The following is an 18815-nucleotide window of genomic DNA, read 5'->3' as shown; positions in this document are numbered from 1 at the left end:
GTACCATCCCCAGGGTCATTATGCTGCACAACTAGAATCACTAGTCATAATCCTTCATGTATTTCCAACTTGGGTTATAAGGTATATGTCCTTTCAGGACTGTCTACTCTTGTTTTAAGCTTTTTTTTTTTTAAGTTTTATCTGATTAAATAAATAGATCTTATCAAAAACACATTTATTTTTTAGTTTATTTAAAATTTTCTTATGTCTTTATTGAATTTGTTACAATATTGCTTCTGTCTTATGTTTTGTTTTTTTGTCCACAAGGCATGTGGACTCTTAGCTTCCCAACAGTGATTGAATCCAAACCTCCTGCATTGGAAGGCAAAGTCTTAACCACTGGACACAATTGTGTCTCAGTAAAAGTAGAGAAAAAGAAAGAGGAAGACATAGAACCAAGGAAAATGGGAGACAGAACAGAAGAATGAAAGGAAAACCCAGAAGAACAATGAAGGGGCAGTAGCTGGGCAGCATGCATAGACAGCAACCTGCTCACAGTGGAGAAGAAAACTCAGGACTCCAGAAGTGATGTATCCCAGAAAATAATTGAATGGATATGTCAGCTATATGTATGGCTGTATTCACAGGCAGTTTTATACCTTCAGATGAGTTAGTGATAAATTCATAGAAGACTAAGGGGGTCTTCTATGAATATGAACACTAATAAGTGCAAGAAAAAGATAAAAGAAAAGGCACAAAATCATACTACTTTTGGTGGCTTAGCTACAAACAATAATAGCAAACACACACATAGCACTTACTATGTGTTAGGCACTGTTTCAACTGTTTTACATTTATTAACTTTAATCCTCACAGTGGCTTTGCAGTTGTCTAGTGGTAAAGAACCCACCTGCAATGCAGGAGACAGGAGACTCAGGTTCAATCACTGGGTCGGGAAGATATCCTAGAAGAGGGCATGGCAAGCCACTCCAGTATTCTTGCCTGGAGAGTCCCATGGACAGGGAAGCCTGGAGGGCTGCAGTCCATGGGGTCGCAAAGAGTTGGACACCACTGAAGTGACTTAGCATGCATGCACAATCCTCTTAGTAGCTCATTTTTTTTAATTGAAATTTATCTCTTTAAAAATTATTTTATTTATTTATCACTGCACTGCATCTTTGTTGCTATGTGCAGGCTTTCTCTAGTTGTGGTGAGCAAGAGCTACTCTCCAGTTGCAGTGTGCGGGCTTCTCACTGAGATGGCTTCTCTTGTGGAGGATGAGCTCAGTTGTCCAGTGGCATGTGGAATCTTCCTGTACAAAGGAATGAACCTCAGCCACCTGCAATGGTAGGTGGATTCTTAACCACTGGTCCATCAGGGAAGTCATTTTGCAGATAAGAAATCTTTGGCAAAAGGACCTTGTTGAAGGTCACACAGTGTGTTCATTTCCTCTTGTTACTCTAACAAAGTACCACAAACTTAATTGTTTAAAGCGATATACATTTATTATCTTGAAGTTCTGGAGCCTTGAGGTCCAAAATAGGTTTCAATGAGCTAAAATCAAGGTGTCTGCAGGCCTGCATTCTATTTGGAAGCTCTAAGGGAGAGTTCATTTCCTTGCTTTTTCCATCTTCTGGAGGCCACCTACATTCCATGGCCCATGGCCTCTTCCTCCATCTTTAAAGTAAGCAGTGAGGCATCTTCTCTCCCTCTGACTTCTGCTTCCATCCTTACATCTTCTCTCTCTGACTCTTCTGCCTTCCTCTTAATAAGACATATGATTACACTGGGTGCACCTGGTAACCCAGGATAATTAGTGAAAATATATAATAAGTCAAAATCCTTGACTTAATCACATCTACAAATTCCTTTTTACATTGTAGAGTAAACTAGCCACATGTTCTGGAAATTAGGGCACTGGCACCTTTGAGAAGATATTATTTAGTCTAACACACACAGCTAGTGGTGGAGGCAGGATTCAAATTCAGATAATCTGCCTCCAGAGTTCTTACTCTTGTGCTGTTGCCTCTGTGACATTATTTACATAGTCAGCCTCGTGTTGACACTGAATATGGATTAACACTGGAAGGCAGGGAGTGGGAAAGTAGATATGTGCGTATGAGAGCTTATTTCCCTTATTTCACAGCAGAAAGGCACTAGCTAGACTAAACAGATAGTTTAAAAACAAAAAATTCAAGACTATATAACCAAATTATTAACATCTGAAGACACATGTATCAAAAGAAAAGCCTAAAAAGTTGAAAAAGTTTGCCTCAATGGCAGAGAATGGAACTGGAGATTTTCATTGAAAGGCTTGGACTACCAACTGATTCTGTAAAACGTGTGCAGGTATTACTTTGATTAAAGAGATTTAATTAGAAAACCCTAAAGTGTGAATATGGGGCCTTGTTTACGGAGTTTCTATTTGCAGCATCTGCCCTGCTGGTTTTCACTCTCATGTTCCCCGGCTCCCTGACCTTGTCTCAGGATCCTGTTTCTTGCCTCTGGCTCCTTGCATGGTGATTAGATTTGGCTGAGTTCCTCAGTCTTGGCACCCTTCCTTGGACACAGCTTTGGTATTTGTCCTCCAGCTGCAAGTCTGGGCCTCTGAGTATCTAAACCTCCACTGTCAGAAAGGTGAGGGAAGACAAGGACTAACCTAGCTTTGGTGGGTTCCAGCTATGACATGTGGGTACAGAAATTCTTTCTGATTGCTTTGTGGGTTGAAGCCAAAAGGCAGAGACCAGAATCAGAGGTAAAAGTAGGGATCCTACAGCTGGGAGTTCATCTTAGGGGCAATGAAGAGAGCAGGAGCCAATATGGGATGAGTGAATAGGGGTGAAAGAATGGAAGTTTCTTCCAAGATCAAAGAGAGAAAGAGGGGACTGGGGCACTCGGGTGGGCCTTGGCTAGGGGTGACAAACAAATGGGCCATAGCCCAATGGGCCTCTCATTAAGATCATTAAAAATACTCCAATAATTTATTTTTCTAGGTTCATGGTAGATTAGACTTTTCCTTCCCTTTAAAGTTAGACACAGACATCTGACTTGCTTTGTCCAGTGAAATGTGAGTAGAAGCCGTATGTGTTATTTCTGGTCAGGTGTCTAAAGATCAAGCACATTATATGCCACACTTTCTTCCTACCACAATTGTGTAGGAAGAGAGCTGAGGTACTGAGATGGAGCCTCCATCAGCTTGGGTCATTTGAGTACTTACAATGAGCACAGCCCCCTGCCTCCTCACACCAGACATAGAGAATAAGTGACAAATTTTGTTGTATTAAGGCTCTGAGACATTGGGATTGTTTGTTACCACAGTCTGACCTGACCAATCATGGCTGATGTACCAGAGCAGTGAGTACAAGGTGGAGTTTCCATAAAATCGATGGATGAAGCCAGAAAACCAAATTCATTCAGTGGATACAAAAGGTAGGAATAGTGATGGCAAAGTTAAGAATCAAGAGCTGAGGAGAGCTGGGATGAAAACAGGTTGGAAGTAAAATTGAGGATGCCAGCTAATTTCTAGGGAAGGAGCTGAATTAAAGTGAGAAATTCTGTCTTTATTATTCTCTCACTTCTGAACCACAGGCTCATCTGATGGGTTTGAAGACTCCAGGTCAAGTGGACGTGAGAGGAGTTGAAGCATCATGATTATGCAGGTTGGTAGTGGAGGGGAACATGGAAAACACGTTGGGGGTATTCTGACTAGAGAGCTGAACAGAAACCCTGCAGGGACAAGGAGCTTTACAGAGACACAGTGATGGTGATGGTAGGTTTCCTTTGAGCTTTTGAATGAGATGTTCTCTTTGGTCATCACTCTATGTGGTGAGCAGGGTTCAGGTGGACAAAGATACACCCCTCTAAACTGAGAGGTGACCTGGGGGCTAGGTCAGAAGTCAAATGATTCTGAAGGAAGATTAACAGATTGGCCTTGGAGGCAAAGACAGGGGCTAATATAGAAAATGTCCATGCTAGGAGGTTGGGTCAGAAACATGCAAGGAAGCACTGGGAGTTAGAAGGCAACAATTCCTCGTGCTTCCCACGCATCCCTTGACTTCAGGATGGGAGTCTCACGTAACAGTAATGCACAGGATGTCATTTTTGATTCTGTACTTCACAGACTATATTCAGGGCTAGTGAGATCTAGTCAAGAAGCATGGCGACAGAACATCAACCAGAACACATGCTCCCTGACAGTTTTGGTTGTCTAGAGTGTATAGGTTTGAAAATGCAGAACATTTATAAGAGGTGGCCTGCCTGGTGTGAACAGAACACCCTGCATATGGCAGCTGCAGCAGGCTGTGATGGGATACGTGTCTTAGCCTCAGATGCGGGGCCCTTAGGAAACCATGACTAAAATCTGATTTTAGGCTAGAATTCCATTGCCTGGGATAACATTTGGCCTTCACTGGGGTTCTCTTCCATGAGAAATGGGTACAGAGTTGAGGTTAACAGACCTGACAGCCCCCTGAGATACAGTTGCCCTCATAACTTTATAATAAAGAGACTATAAAATACCAGACTGGCTGAGATAAGGTCAGGGCAGAGACGAAGTCTGCAGCCTGTGGATTACAGAGCAACTTTCTGGGACCTAACAAATCACCTTGTCTTCTGAATGAGTCAATTTTGGTACTTTCAGAGTAGGAACGGAGTGAATGAGTATTAGTAATATCAATGCCCCCCAGAAAGGATAAGCCTTGGTGGTTTGGTGAGAGGTCTGTACAAAGATCACTGGTGTCTTGCCTGGAAATGAGTGTAATGGTATGTGAGTAGAGCTTCAGCTTCAGAGGGAATGCAGCTGCTTGGCAAAAAGTCAGGCTGGGCACATGTTCAACTGGACAGTTTATTAGGGAGGGTGGTGATCATGGGGCAGCTCCTCAGCTTTCCCGTCAACTGTGTACATCTGGAATCTCTGACACTGAATCACAGGGAAGCTGGGTTTCCACGGGCCCAGGCAATGCTGGCAGAGAGCAGGCATGCTTCCTTCAGGAGAGGCTCTGGTTGTTGGTCTTGTCTAGAGAGGCCAAAGAACTCAGATAGTGTGGCAGCATGGGACTAATTGTTGGCTTTGGATACACTGCCTCAAAGAACAGCTGGAATGAAGTGATCTGGGTTACTGTCCTCTCTCTCTCTGGCCTTCCCTCCATTTCAAGTTCAGCAATATTGCCTCCTCTCATCTCTCCAATTATTTTCTAAGAAGGGTGGGGCCAGTTAACCGCAAACTTTTATTTTGTTGAGTCAAATGTTCAGGTGGTATATGACACTTGTACCTATAGTCCTCCATGCCTCTCCACACAGCATGTAACTCTTTCTCTAAAGAAACACTGAACAAATATTCCTTAAGCATTGACTTAATGAAGCATCAAATCATTAACTTCCCTGGACACCTGTGTGTCCTGATCTGGCCCTTCTCTACCTCCCCTAAGAAGGAAGACTCTGCCCAAGTACAACTGGAATACGGAAAAACCCTTTTTTTAGTTGAGCCTGGAGCACAGCACCAAACATAAGGTTCAACTGTAGCATCAATCTGAAGATGCCAGATGGAGAGATGGGAGCAGGAATGAGGCCATGGAAGACAGGGCAAAGATAGGGTATCATTCAACCCATGCCCATAGTTCAATTGGCATGGGCCGAACTAAGATCATCAGCTCCTCCTTGGAGCCTGAAATCTCCCTCCACACCACTCAGGTGAGCTAAATGCAAAAGGGTTCCATCCCGCTCGATAGGGACCCCAGTAGACCCTCAAAGGCATAGTTGGCTGATGTTGGCACTGATTTGGTCAAATAAATTAGAAGAGCTGAGAGAAAGAGATCCAGAAGCAGGGTCCAAAAACATCCCAGAAGAGAGCCAAAGTCAAGACTGAAGAGGGCAATGGTGTCGGGGCTGAGAGATGAAAAAAATCAGACAAAATTTAAAAGATGGAAGCCAGGTGAAAGGAAGATGAGGACCAAAAGCCAAAAATGGGGGAAAGAGTGTAGCCAGGACTTGTAAAGAGGGCTGAGACGCTCTAAATTCTTTTGTGTTAGGTGTCAACCTAACACGAGATAGGAGAGGATATAATGTAATTAAAAATCCAAGTGATACTAGCAGTAGTAATTTAATGGTAATGATGATTTCAGCGATCATTTAAAAAACAAGCTAAAACAGCCGTGGAATATATTTGGAATAGTTGGGAAAATACAACTATGTACTAGATGCTAGCATTAAGAAATGATTGTTCATTTTGTTGGCGTAATGGTGGTATTGTGGTTAATAGGGAGAATATTCTTAATTTTTTAGAGCTGCAAGATGAAATATTTAAGGATAAACTATCATGATAACTGAAAATAACTTTGAAATGGTTTAGCAATACAGGCACATATACTCATTGATATAGTCAATACAACAAAATGTTAACTATTTTTGGACTTAAGTGATGAGAATATGACTGTTCTGTGTACTAGTCTTTCTACTTTTCTGTTTAAATATTTTTCTTAAAAAAAGTTAAAAATAAGGCTAAAACATTAGCTTTTATAAGTGGGTCAATCAGAAACTAAAACACAACTATGTAATAAGTGATTATCCTGATGAGAAATCAAGACTATGTGTATGAAAATATGTTATCAATTATTAGTGTTGACATCCATTTGGCAAAAGGTCTTTAGCATAGAGACTTTGCAAACTAAATGAAGTTAGAGTTGGATAAGATAATTTCTGAATTTCTACAGCAGTTTCTTAGGTCTATCTTGATTTCAATGATCTAAATATTCATTTACAAATTCATCTATTTTAAGGACATTGAGAGTGATGACTTTTTTTTTCTCGAGTGCTTGCATCTATTTAGTGAACCTTATCATTTTTGTCTAGCATTTTTAATTATGTGTGTGACTGCCTAATTTATTCCTCAATAATATTGCCACCTTTTTAATGATCATGTTTTAGAATTCTTGATTTCTCTACCTCCCAGGAACATGTCCAACAAGTATCTATTTATGGGTGAACTTTAAAGATTCATGTTGTGAATATGTTTGCAGAGCCCACGAACACCACTACTATCCAATTTATCTTTTGCAAACCATTATGTTTGTATAGGAGCTTGCATTCTGAATGCAAATCTCATCCACATTCCCAATGATCGAAGGGTTTCACTATATTTTAAAGCCAAAATTCCAAGAATGCTTCCAGGTTCCAAATTTACCCCTCCTGTAATGGAAAATCTAGGGTTGACCTCTCCTGCTGAGGTGGTAGTTTCTGATTGCACAATATCATGTTCCCTTCCCTGTGTTGCAGGAGCCCAAATACTCTTTTGAGAATCTCTCCCCTCACTAGAAACACAGACTGTTCATTTAGCAATTAGAGCTGTCAGCATAGCAAGCTGGCAAGACAGCAAGCAGCTTCTGGCCCTGGGCAGGGAGCCCTTGGCAGAGACAGGACTTCAGGGCCTAGGGAACTAGGTAGGACAGTGACTCTAATTTGTTACTTCCCCAGCACTTATTTGCATCTTGTATCCTGGCAAATGACATGTGTATTAAGCATACTTACATGGTAGAGAGGAAAGTTAGAAAGGAAGTATAGCAAGAATGTAAGAACATGAATGGTCTGTAGGTCTCCAAGAGCTCAGATCTAGGTGATGCTGCCTCATCCATTCATCCCTCCATTCAACACCCACCTACTGACCATTTATTCTATTCTTCAAGCTTGGTGCTGAGGACTCACTGGTGAACGCGACCTGGTTCTTGTCTTTGAAGAACACACAGTGAGTGGAAAAGACTGAAATATAAATAATAGCAACAACAGGTTTCAGACTTTATGGGGCATAAAGAAGATATACAAATAGGACCAGAATAAACTGTGGGTCTCCACAGTTTCTACCTGCCCCTTTGTCCAGAGGACCCAAATTTCCTAACTGTTTCAGTATGCTAATACTTTCTAAGATTCCTCTTTGAGGTTTTCTGTCACCTGAACAGGAAATCCTAAAATTCCTCAATTTTTTATGGTACATGCTATCTGTGTATTTTATTTTGGCCTGTAAATGGTATTAGCCTGGGATGGCTATTTAGGTATCACATATATATAAATCTTGTCACCAAGATTTGATGGCAGTGATTATTTTGTACTCTTACATAATGGCAAGCACAGTGCTAATTATATAATAGCTACTCAGTACGTATTTTGAATTGAATAGTTACTGAATTACAGAAGTCCCTTCATCTCTCTTTCTCAGATAGTTAGTGTTAGTCGCTCAGTTGTGTCCGACTCTTCATGACCCTATGGACTGGAACCCATCAGACTCCTCTGTCCATGGCGTTTTCCAGGCAAGAATATTGGAGTGGGTTGCCATTTCCTTCTCCACTTTCTCAGATATACAATATGAAATATTAAGAGAATTGCCCGACCCGCCTTACCTTCTAACACTGATGATCAAGACCTCTGAAGAATGAATATAATTTGTCTGGATAACAGTGAATAATTAGTGTTCTCCATTTCATGGAATTCAGGATATAGTCATCAGGGAAGGATCAAGGTAGTGCTCTTTGCTAGTTAAGACTCTTTAGACACAACTGACAGAAACCCAACTTGGAATTCCCTGAAGCAAAAAAGGAATTTGTTGGTTTATTAAAGCCTCAGGATTATTATTAGAATCAAGTATCACTGGATCCAGTTATTCAGGCAATGTCATCAGGCCCTGTTTTTCTTTTTCTCTTTCTTCACTCTGTTCTGCTCTGTGGTAGCTCCATTGTTAAGCAGGTTCTCTAACTCTCATAGGAAAGATGGACCCATGCAGCTTTTGGCTTTATGATTCTCATAACATTAATTCCAGAGAAGGACAGAGCCTTGCTCCCCAACCACGATCCTAGCACATTTCATGTAGTGACTCCAAGTGGCTATAGTTGTGTCGCATGCCTACTCTTTTGACTGACTACTGCAGACAGTAGGAGGAAGCATCAGAATCATCTAGGCCTAGGTCACCTTCCCACCCTTGCACTGGGGTAATGTTATCAGAACCACCTAAGGATGGGGAAGGGAAAGTTCTCCAGTAGAAAAAGGGATATTGGGCAGACAAAAAACAGATATCCACAAACTTCTTGATAATATTTACCTAATCTAGAAGCTAGGAGAATTCAAGTGCATGTAGGGCAATGGAGTGTACTGAGGGACCATTATTTATCCTTTGGAGGAGTACTGCATCTTGATTTCCTTTTAAACACTAGCGGCATCTAACTGGTAGAAAGTGGGCTAACTGCTCCAACTTGTTCTTTACTAGTTGTCCTCTCGTATGCACAGTAGATGAGGTAAGTGGGCTTCAAGCAGGTTGTACTCCTTTTCCCAACTTACGGGAAGTTGTGGTTTATTTCATAAGTGGGTCAAAGTCCCACCTAACCAGGTCAGCCCAGAGTAAAGAACGAGGTGAGAGAATGAAACCGCTATCAGGCCTCAGTCTACATGGAGCCGTAGTGCATGGTGCTCATCTCAAAGCCCAGTCACAGACTGGGCCCATCAAGGATGCCATTTGATGAGCACATGGGTTTAACTCAGGGGTTTATCAGAGACCAAGCATATGAGCAAAATAAATTTCCCACCTCAACAACTGATAGACTGGGGTTACTAATAGTTTCTGGCCTTCCCAACTCTCCTCCCTAGGAAAGAGACAGTAATGATCTGGTTAATCATATTGTAGGACGGTAATTGGGCCCAGTTCATCACTGATCAAAATCATCATGGGCTGGAAGATGCTCACTCACATAGCTGGTAATTGATGCAGCCTCAGTTGGAGCTAGCAGCTGAAGTGTCTTGGCTCTATTCCACAAGACTTCTCCATGTGGCCTGGGTTTCTTTCAGCATAGTAACTGAGTTCTAAGGAAGTATTTCCAGAAAAGGAAGTAGAAGTTACTCATTCTTTCAGGCTTTTGTTTAGAACATCATCTCCATCTCATTCGATTGACAAAAGCAGTCACAGTCCAGCCTAGATTCAATAGGAGAGAAAATAAACTTCACCTCTTGATGTGAGAAACACTATGCATAGAGAGAAAGGAGGAATTTTGCTGTTGCTGGAGGCCATCTGTGGACAGTAGCTACCACATACAGTTTGGGCTTTACCCTATCATAATAACATGATGTATTTTTAATCTTTAAAAAATTTCCCATTTGATAGTCAAACAATATTATCTTGTTTAAATGTATATATCCTTATTCATTAACGAGGCTATAAAATACATACATACATATAAATGTTTTTAGTCCATTTATGTTTTTTATAGGAATTGTCTTTATAGTTTTGCTCATTTTTTCTCTTATGATATCTTACTGACTTATAGGAGCTGTTTATATGTCATGGATAGTAATCCTTTGATGCTTGTTTCAAATATTTTCTCCCCATTTGTCTTTTTTTTTTAAAAATTATTTATTTATTTATTCATTTGGCTGCACTGTGTCTTAGTTGCAGCATACCAGATCTTCAGTTGGGGTATGCAAACTCTTAGTTGTGGCATGTGGGATCTAGTTCCCAGACCAGAGATCAAACTCTTGCCCCCGGCACTGGGAGCACAGAGTCTTAGCCATTGCACCACCAGGGAGGTCCCCCCATTTGTCTTTTAATTTTATTCTTTTTGCTATTTCAAAAAGTAGTCAAATCTACCAGTGTTTTCCTTTAGGTATTCTAGGGTTCATGTGTTCCTTGGGAAGGTCTTCCCTATGTTAACATCATAAAAACACTTTTCAGAATCGAGGTGCTGGTGCCACTGTTTCCCACTTGAATGCCAGTCTTAAGTGTTGGGGGCAAGGCCTCTGCATGGAGATTATAGTCAAAAACATCTCTAACATGGAAAAGGAAATAGTCACCCAAATCCAGGAATCACAGAGTCCCAGACAGAATAAACGCAAGAAGGAACATGCTGAGACACATATTAATCAAACTAACAAAAATTAAATAGAGAAAAAATATTGAAAGCAACAAATAACATACAAGGGAATACCCATAAGGTTATCAGCTGCATTTGCAGCAGAAATTCTGCAGGTCAGAAGGAGTAACACAATATATTCAAAGTGATGAAAGGAAAAAACCTACAACCAAGACAATACTCTACCCAGCAAAGCTCTCATTCACATTTGATGCAGAAATCAAAAGCTTTACAGATAAGCAAAAGCTAAGAGAATTCAGCACCACCAAACCAGCTTCAAATCAAAACCTAAAGAAACTTCTTTTGGGAAGTGGGGGCAGGGTGAGGCCACAACTAGAAAGAGGAAAATCACAAATGGGAAAGTTCACTGGTGAAGGCAAACATAACAGTAGAAGTATGAAACTATCCAGGTACAAATATGATACCAAAACCAGCAACTCTGAGGAGAGCACAAATACAAGAAATACGAACTGTGATTGAAATTAAGAGATAAGCAACTCAGGACAACCTTATATATACATAGACTGTTATATCAAAACCTCATGGAAAATACAAACCAAAACATTACAATATATACAAAAAAAAAAAGAGAGAAAGCAACCCAGACATAACACTAAAGATGTCATCAAACCACAAGAGAAAAGAACAAAGGAGGAAGGAAAGAAAAAAGACATACAAAAATAAACCCAAAACAATTAAGAAAATGGCAATAGGAACATATATATCAATAATTACCTTAAATGTAAATGGATTAAATGCTCTAACCAAAAGACACTGACTGGCTGAATGGATACAAAAACAAGATCCATACATATGCTGTCTACAAGAGACCCACTTCATACCTAGGGACACAAAAGACTGAAAGTGAGAGAATGGAAAAAGATATTCCATGCAATGGAAATCAAAAGAAAGCTGGAGTAGCAATACTCATATCAGACAAAATAGGCTTTTAAATAAAGACAGTTATAAGAGACTAGGAAGGACACTGCTTAATGATCAAGGGATCAATCCAAGAAGAAGACATAACAATTATATATACATATGCCCAAATTATAGAGGCACCTCAATATGTAAGGTAAATCCTAAAATCCATTAAAGAGGAAATTGACACCACAGTAATAGTGGGACTTTAACACCCCATTTACACCAATGAATAGATCATCCAGACAGAAGATCATCAAGCAAAAACAAACCTTAAAGGACACACTAGACCAGATAGAATTAATTCATATTTATAGGACATTCCATCTGAATGCAGCAGAATATACTTTCTTCTCAAGTGCATATGGAACATTCTCCAGAATAGATCACATCTTGGACCACAAATCAAGCCTTGGTAATTTAAGAAGACTGAAATCATATCAAGCATCTTTTCTGATCACAACACTATGAGATTAGAAATCAGGACTTCACTGGTGGTCCAGTTATTGAGAGTTTACCCGCCAAAGCAGGGGACATGGGTTCAATCCCTGGTCCTAGAAGATTTCACATGTTGTAGGGAAAATGAGCCCTTATGCCACAACTACTGAAGTCCATGTACTCTAGAGCCTGTGTGCTGCAACTACTGAAGCCTGCATGCCCTAGAGCCCATGCTCTGCAATAACAGAAGCCATCACAATGAGAAGCCCATGCACTGCAACTAGAGAGCAATCCCCGCTCACCACAACTAGAGAAAGCCCGCAAACAGCAACAAAGACCCAATGTAGCCAAAAATAAATAAATAGGCTGCCATGCTCACTCTCTGTGATGGTCTACACTCAGTGTGTGGAGTGCGTTTCTCTCTGAATAAATCCACTTCTTACCTAAAAAGTAATAAATAAATGAATTTAAAACAATTTTTAGAAGAAATCAGTTACAAGAAAAAACTGTAAAAAACACAAACGTACAGAGGCTAAATAATAAGTTGTGAAAGTTGCTCAGTCATGTCTGACTCTTTGCAACCCCCTGGACTATATGTATATACAGTCCATGAAATTCTCCAGGCCAGAATACTGGAGTGGGTAGCTTTCCCCTTCTCCAGGGGATCTTTCCAACCCAGGGATCGAACCCAGGTCTACTGCATTGCAGGTGGATTCTTTACCTGCTGGGCCACAATGTAAACCCAAGAATACTGGAGTGGGTAGCCTGTCCCTTCTCCAGGGGATCTTCCTGACCCAGGGATCAAACTGGAGTCTCCGGTATTGCAGGCAGATTCTTTACCACCTGAGCTATGAGGATAGTAAACAACTGGCAAATGAATCTGGAAAGTGCTGTGTAATCTGCTATCCAGCAAGGTGCAAGACCTGTAAGAGTCTCTGATTAGGAATACCTACTATGATCAAGTGGGGTTTATCCCAGGAATGCAAAAAATTCTTCAGTATATGCAAATCAATCAATGTGATATACCACATTAAAAACTGAAGACTAAAAACCATATGATCATCTCAATAGATGCAGAAATAGTTTTTGATAAAATTAAACACACATTTATCAGGAAAACTCCCCAGAAAGTGGGCATAAAAGGAACCTACCTCAACATAACAAAGGCCAAATATGGCAAACCCATAGCAAACATCATTCTCAACTGTGAAAAACTAAACTCTTTTCCTCAAAGATCAGGAACAGGACAAAGATGTGCACTCTTACCACTTTTTGTTTTTTATTTTGGAAGTCCTAGCCATAGCAATCAGAGAAGAAAGAGAAATAATAAGGAATCCAAATTGGAAAAGAAGTAAAACTGTCACTGTTTGCAGATGACATGATACTATACATAGAAAATCCTAAAGATGTTACCAGAAAATTACTATAGTGCATCAATTAATTCAGTAGAATTACAGGATACAAAATTAATACACAGAAATCTCTAGCATTCCTATATACTATTAATGAAAGATCAGAAAGAGAAATAAATGAAATAAACTAATTTACCATTACATCAAAAAGAATAAAATACCTAGGAATAAACCTACCTAAGGAGGTGAAAACAATAAGATTCCAGGTGGCTCAGTGATAAAGAATCTGTCTCCAACACAGGAGATGCAGGAGATGCCAGTTCAACCCGGTCAGAAAGATCCTCTGGAGGAGGAAATGGCAACCCACTCCAGCATTCTTACCAGGAAAATCCCATGAACAGAGGAGCCTGGCAAGCTACAGTCCATGGGGTTGCAAAGAATCAGATATGACTGAGTACACACACACACAACTGGTGAAAGAAATCAAAGATGACACAAACAGATGGAGAGATACACCATGTTCTTGGATGGAAGGAATCAATATTACCAAAATGACTATACTACGAAAAGCAGTCTACAGATTCAATGCAATCCCTATCAAATTATCAATGGCATTTTTCACAGAACTAGGACAAAAATTTTTACAATTTGTATGGAAACAGAAAAGATCACAAATAGCCAGAGCAATCTTAAGAAAGAAAAATGGAGCTGGAGGAACCAGGCTCCCTGACTTCAGACTTCTATAAAGGCACAGTCATCAAAGCAGTATGGTATTGGCATAAAAACAGAAATGCAGATCAATGGAATAGGATAGAAAGTCCAGAAATAAATCCATGTACCTACAGTCATGATAAAAGAGGCAAGAATATACAATGGAGAAAAGACAGTCTCTTCAATAAGTAGTGCTGGAAAACTGGACATCTGAAAGAGTGGAATTAGAACACTCCCTAACACCATACACAAAAATAAACTAAAAATGGATTAGACTTACATGTAAGGCTGGTTACTATAAAACTCTTAGAGGAAAACATAGAACACTGTCCAACATAAATTGCAGCAATATCATTTTTGATCCACCTCCTAGAGTAATGAGAATAAAAACAAAGATAAACAAATGGTACTTAATTAAACTTAAAAGCTTTGCACAGCAAAGGAAACTATAAAGCAAACAGGAAGACAACCCTCAGAATGGGAGAAAATATTTGCAAATGATGTGACTGGCAAGGGATTAGTCTTCAAAAAATACAGACAACTCATGCAGCTCAATATCAAAAGACAAAAAAAAAAAACAATAATAAAATGGGTGAAATATCTAAACAGATATTTCTCCAAAGAAGACATAAAGATGGCCAAAAAGCACGCAAAAAGATGCTCAACATCACTAACTACTAGAAAAATGTAAATCAAAACTACACTGACATCAGTCAGGATCCTGTGCTGTACTTAGTCACTCAGTTATGTCTGAGTCTTTGTGACCCCATGGACTGTAGCCCTCCAGGCTCCTCTGTCCATGGGGATTCTCCAGGCAAGAATTCTGGAGTGGGTTTCCATGACCTCCTCCAGGAATCTTCCCAACCCAGATATTGAACCCAAGTCTCCCACATTGCAGGTGGATTCTTTACCATCTGAGCCACCAGGGAAACTCATGAATACTGATAAAGGTAGCCTATCCCTTCTCTGGGGATCTTCCCAACCCAGGAGTCAAACTGGGGCTTCCTGCATTGCAGGTGGATTCTTGACCATCTGAGCTACCAGGGAAGCCCTTTAGTCAGGATGGCCATCATCAAAACATCTATAAATAATAAATGGTGGACAAGATGTGGAGAAAGGAGAACACTTCTACACCACTGGTAAGAATGTAAACTGGTAAGCCACTGTGGAGAACAGCTGGAGGTTCCTTAAAAAACTAAATATAGATCCAGCAATCCTACTACTGGGCATATATTCAGAGAAAAACATAATTTGAAAAGATACATGCCTCCCAGTGTTAATTGTAGCACTATTTACAACAGTCAGGACATGGAAGCAACCTAAATGTCCATTGACTGAGGAATGGATAAAGAAGATGTGGTACATATATACAGTGGAATATTATTCAACCATAAAAAGAATGAAATAATGCCATTTGTAGCAACATGGATGAACCTAGAGATTGTCATACTGAACGAAGAAGTCAGACAGAGAAAATCAAATATCATATGATATTGCTTATATGTGTAATCTTAAAAAATGGTACAAATGGACCTATACAAAATAGAAATAGTATCATAGATATGGAAAACTAATTTATGGTTACCAAGGGGGTAAAGAAGGGAGAATAATTTGGGAGACTGGGATTGACATATACATGCAACTATATATAAAATAGATGACTAATAAGGACCTACTGCAGAACACAGAGAATTCTACTCAATACTTTGTAATGGCCTATTTGGGAAAGACACCTAAAAAAATGGATATATGTATATGTATAACTGATTCACTTTGCTGTACCCCTGAAACTAACACAACATCGTAAATCAACTATAGTCCAGTAAAAATTAAAAAATACTTTCTTCTGTCTTTTCACTATGTATAGTTTTAAAATATTTATCTATAGAGTTATTGAGGTTTTGACATGATATTTAATATTATATACCCAACAATATGATTGATATATATATTAACTTCTTATTAGTCATATTTGATACGCATATATTTCAAATACAGCAGTTTAGTAATATCATTTCAGATTGAGTGATAATGTTAAAATTTCATAGAATTGATTGGTTGGCCAGATTTATTCTGTTACATCAATGCTTAGAAGGATTTTCCTTCCAGGGTCTAGTACTAATTTCTGTTTTATTTCACTATTTTTTAAATATATTTTACTACTTTTTTATATTTCACTCTTTCATTCATCTGGTACTTACTTTGGGCTATAAACCATTTACCGGGGTAACATTTATTAAGTAATCCTCATTCAGTTATTTTGGTGGTGTCTCTTTTTGATTTTAGCTGCTCTACTGTACATTTTAACATTTAGTAGAGTTAGACTCCCTTCTGTGCTATTCTCTATGTTTTAGTATAATCTGTTTCTTTTACCCAGTTATTCTTTCTGATGAAAAAATTGGGCAATAGTTCAGCCAACCAGGGTTTTCAGAGTGACTCTAGTTATGGGGCAGAAAACTAGGCAGTCGTACCAGAAAAAATAAAATACAACACAGTGGTCCAAACTTACATGTGTGTGTTTTGGTTTGGAATCAAGGTAGGCAGCATGGGATCATGGTAGAGAATGAGAAATATGAAAGGAGTGCTATAATTCTCAGGCTATATGGAAAGCCTGAGTGGAGAGGAATGAGATATATTTAATTATTTGTTAATTAATGAAAGTATTGATATTTTGTTCACATTTTAAAAACTTTTATTGAGAAAATTTTATGTTGTGTCAATAAACATCTGATAATTCAGAAAACTAAGAGAATAAAGGCAAACGTGTCCAGGAATACCACTATCCAAAGAAAGCTGCTATTAATAGCTCCTTCTACACACCTTTCTCTTTAACTACAGAACACCCCCCCCCCCGCCCCGCACCCCCTCCCCAAACACAGATGGCACTCCTGGACACGTGATGTTCTCTAACCTCCTTTTCTCCTCTGGAAAAATATTGTGGGCATCTTTTCATATTAATATATCTAGACTAACATCATCTTTAATATATGTGTTTGTGTTGATGTTTGGCAGAAACCAACACAATACTATAAAGCAATTATCCTTCAATTAAAAAAGAAAAAAAAAGTGTAAATGTATGTCATAATATATTTAATCAGTTCCCTATTAATGAACTTCTGTGTGTTATTTCCAATATAAAAATACTGGTATTAACACTCTTGCAAATGTATCTTTAGAAATGTGTATTGTCCATGCCATAGGATAATTTATAAAAACAAAATCACTGGTTAACTTTCTCCCCAAAGGTAACCATTATATATAGAATTTTGTGTTAGTCATTCTCTCACTTTTTAAATAATCTACCCTATCTGTATTTATCCCTAAATGCCCCCACATAGAAGCTTTTAAAATTCCAGTGTAGGTCAAACTTACTTATTTTCCTTTAGGATTTATGACTTTTGCTGTATACTTAGAAACGTCTCTTCCATCTATATATTCATTAAATTTTTTTGTACTAGTTTCTTTCAATTTTTTACACTTAAGTGCAAAAAATAACCTGGAGTTTATCCATTTGATTTAGGAATAGAGGTAGGAAATCCAACAATTCTTTTTTCCAGACGGCTAACCAGTTGATCCAATAGCATGGTTTAGAACATCTGTTTCTTAGGAAGGATAATACAACTCCTTTTCCTATTCCCTGGCATAAAACCAGGAAGATGTGGTTTTGAGCTAAGAATATAATCCAGTCATTAAGAGCATTAGAGTAATCTCCACAGCCTTATCCAGGGCTTTGTGCAACTGAGGAAGGGCCATAAAGAACCACTCGGCTTCTTTCTCTCAGCAACCCAGAATGAGCATGATCTGTAAGCCTGGTGGCTCAGATGGTAAAGAACCTGCCTGCAATGCGGGAGACTTGGGTTTGATCCCTGGGTTGGGAAGATCCCCTGGAGGAAGGTGTGGGTAACCCCCTCCAGTATTCTTGCCTGGAGAATCCCCGTGCACAGAGGAGCTTGGCGGCAACAGTCCATGAAGTTGCAAAGAGTCAGACACGGCTGAGCGACTAAGCATAGCACAGTAATCCAAAGAAGGGGACAGGAACCAACAGAGTTCTGCATAATAAGAGGCCCTGACACCATGTGAGCGTGCTCTAGGTGAAGTTAAGAAATGTCCTTTCCTCTTTAAAGATACATATTGAATTAGGAGTCATGTGTGTCTGATTTAATAGTTGGTTCTTTTGTTCATTCAACCGTTTATTCAACAAATATTTATTGAGTGTCTCCTGTGTGTCAGGTACTGAGGCTGGATTTTTGGACCCATTTGTCCCTCGGGCCAGTGTCAACTACACGCAGTGGCCCTGGGCAGGGAGAATATCACTTGAAAGTTAACACTAGCAAATACCTGAAGGAAGTGAAGGATAACTGTGGGCAGGGCATTCTGAGTAGGAGGAACAGAAAGCACAAAGGTCCTGAGATGGGAAAATGCCTGGCACATTTGAGGAAGGCCAGAAAGGCCCACATGGCTGGAAAGCAGTAAGGGAGGGAGGGCAGTAATCGAGGCGGTGAGAGCGGTTAAGCGGAAGTGTAGATCCTGCAGCGCCTTGTAGGCCACTCTAAGAATGTTGATAAGATGACTTGGC

Source organism: Cervus canadensis, chromosome 5, assembly GCF_019320065.1.
Source record: "Cervus canadensis isolate Bull #8, Minnesota chromosome 5, ASM1932006v1, whole genome shotgun sequence".
Taxonomy (NCBI): Eukaryota; Metazoa; Chordata; class Mammalia; order Artiodactyla; family Cervidae; genus Cervus; species Cervus canadensis.
This window is presented reverse-complemented; position numbering follows the sequence as displayed.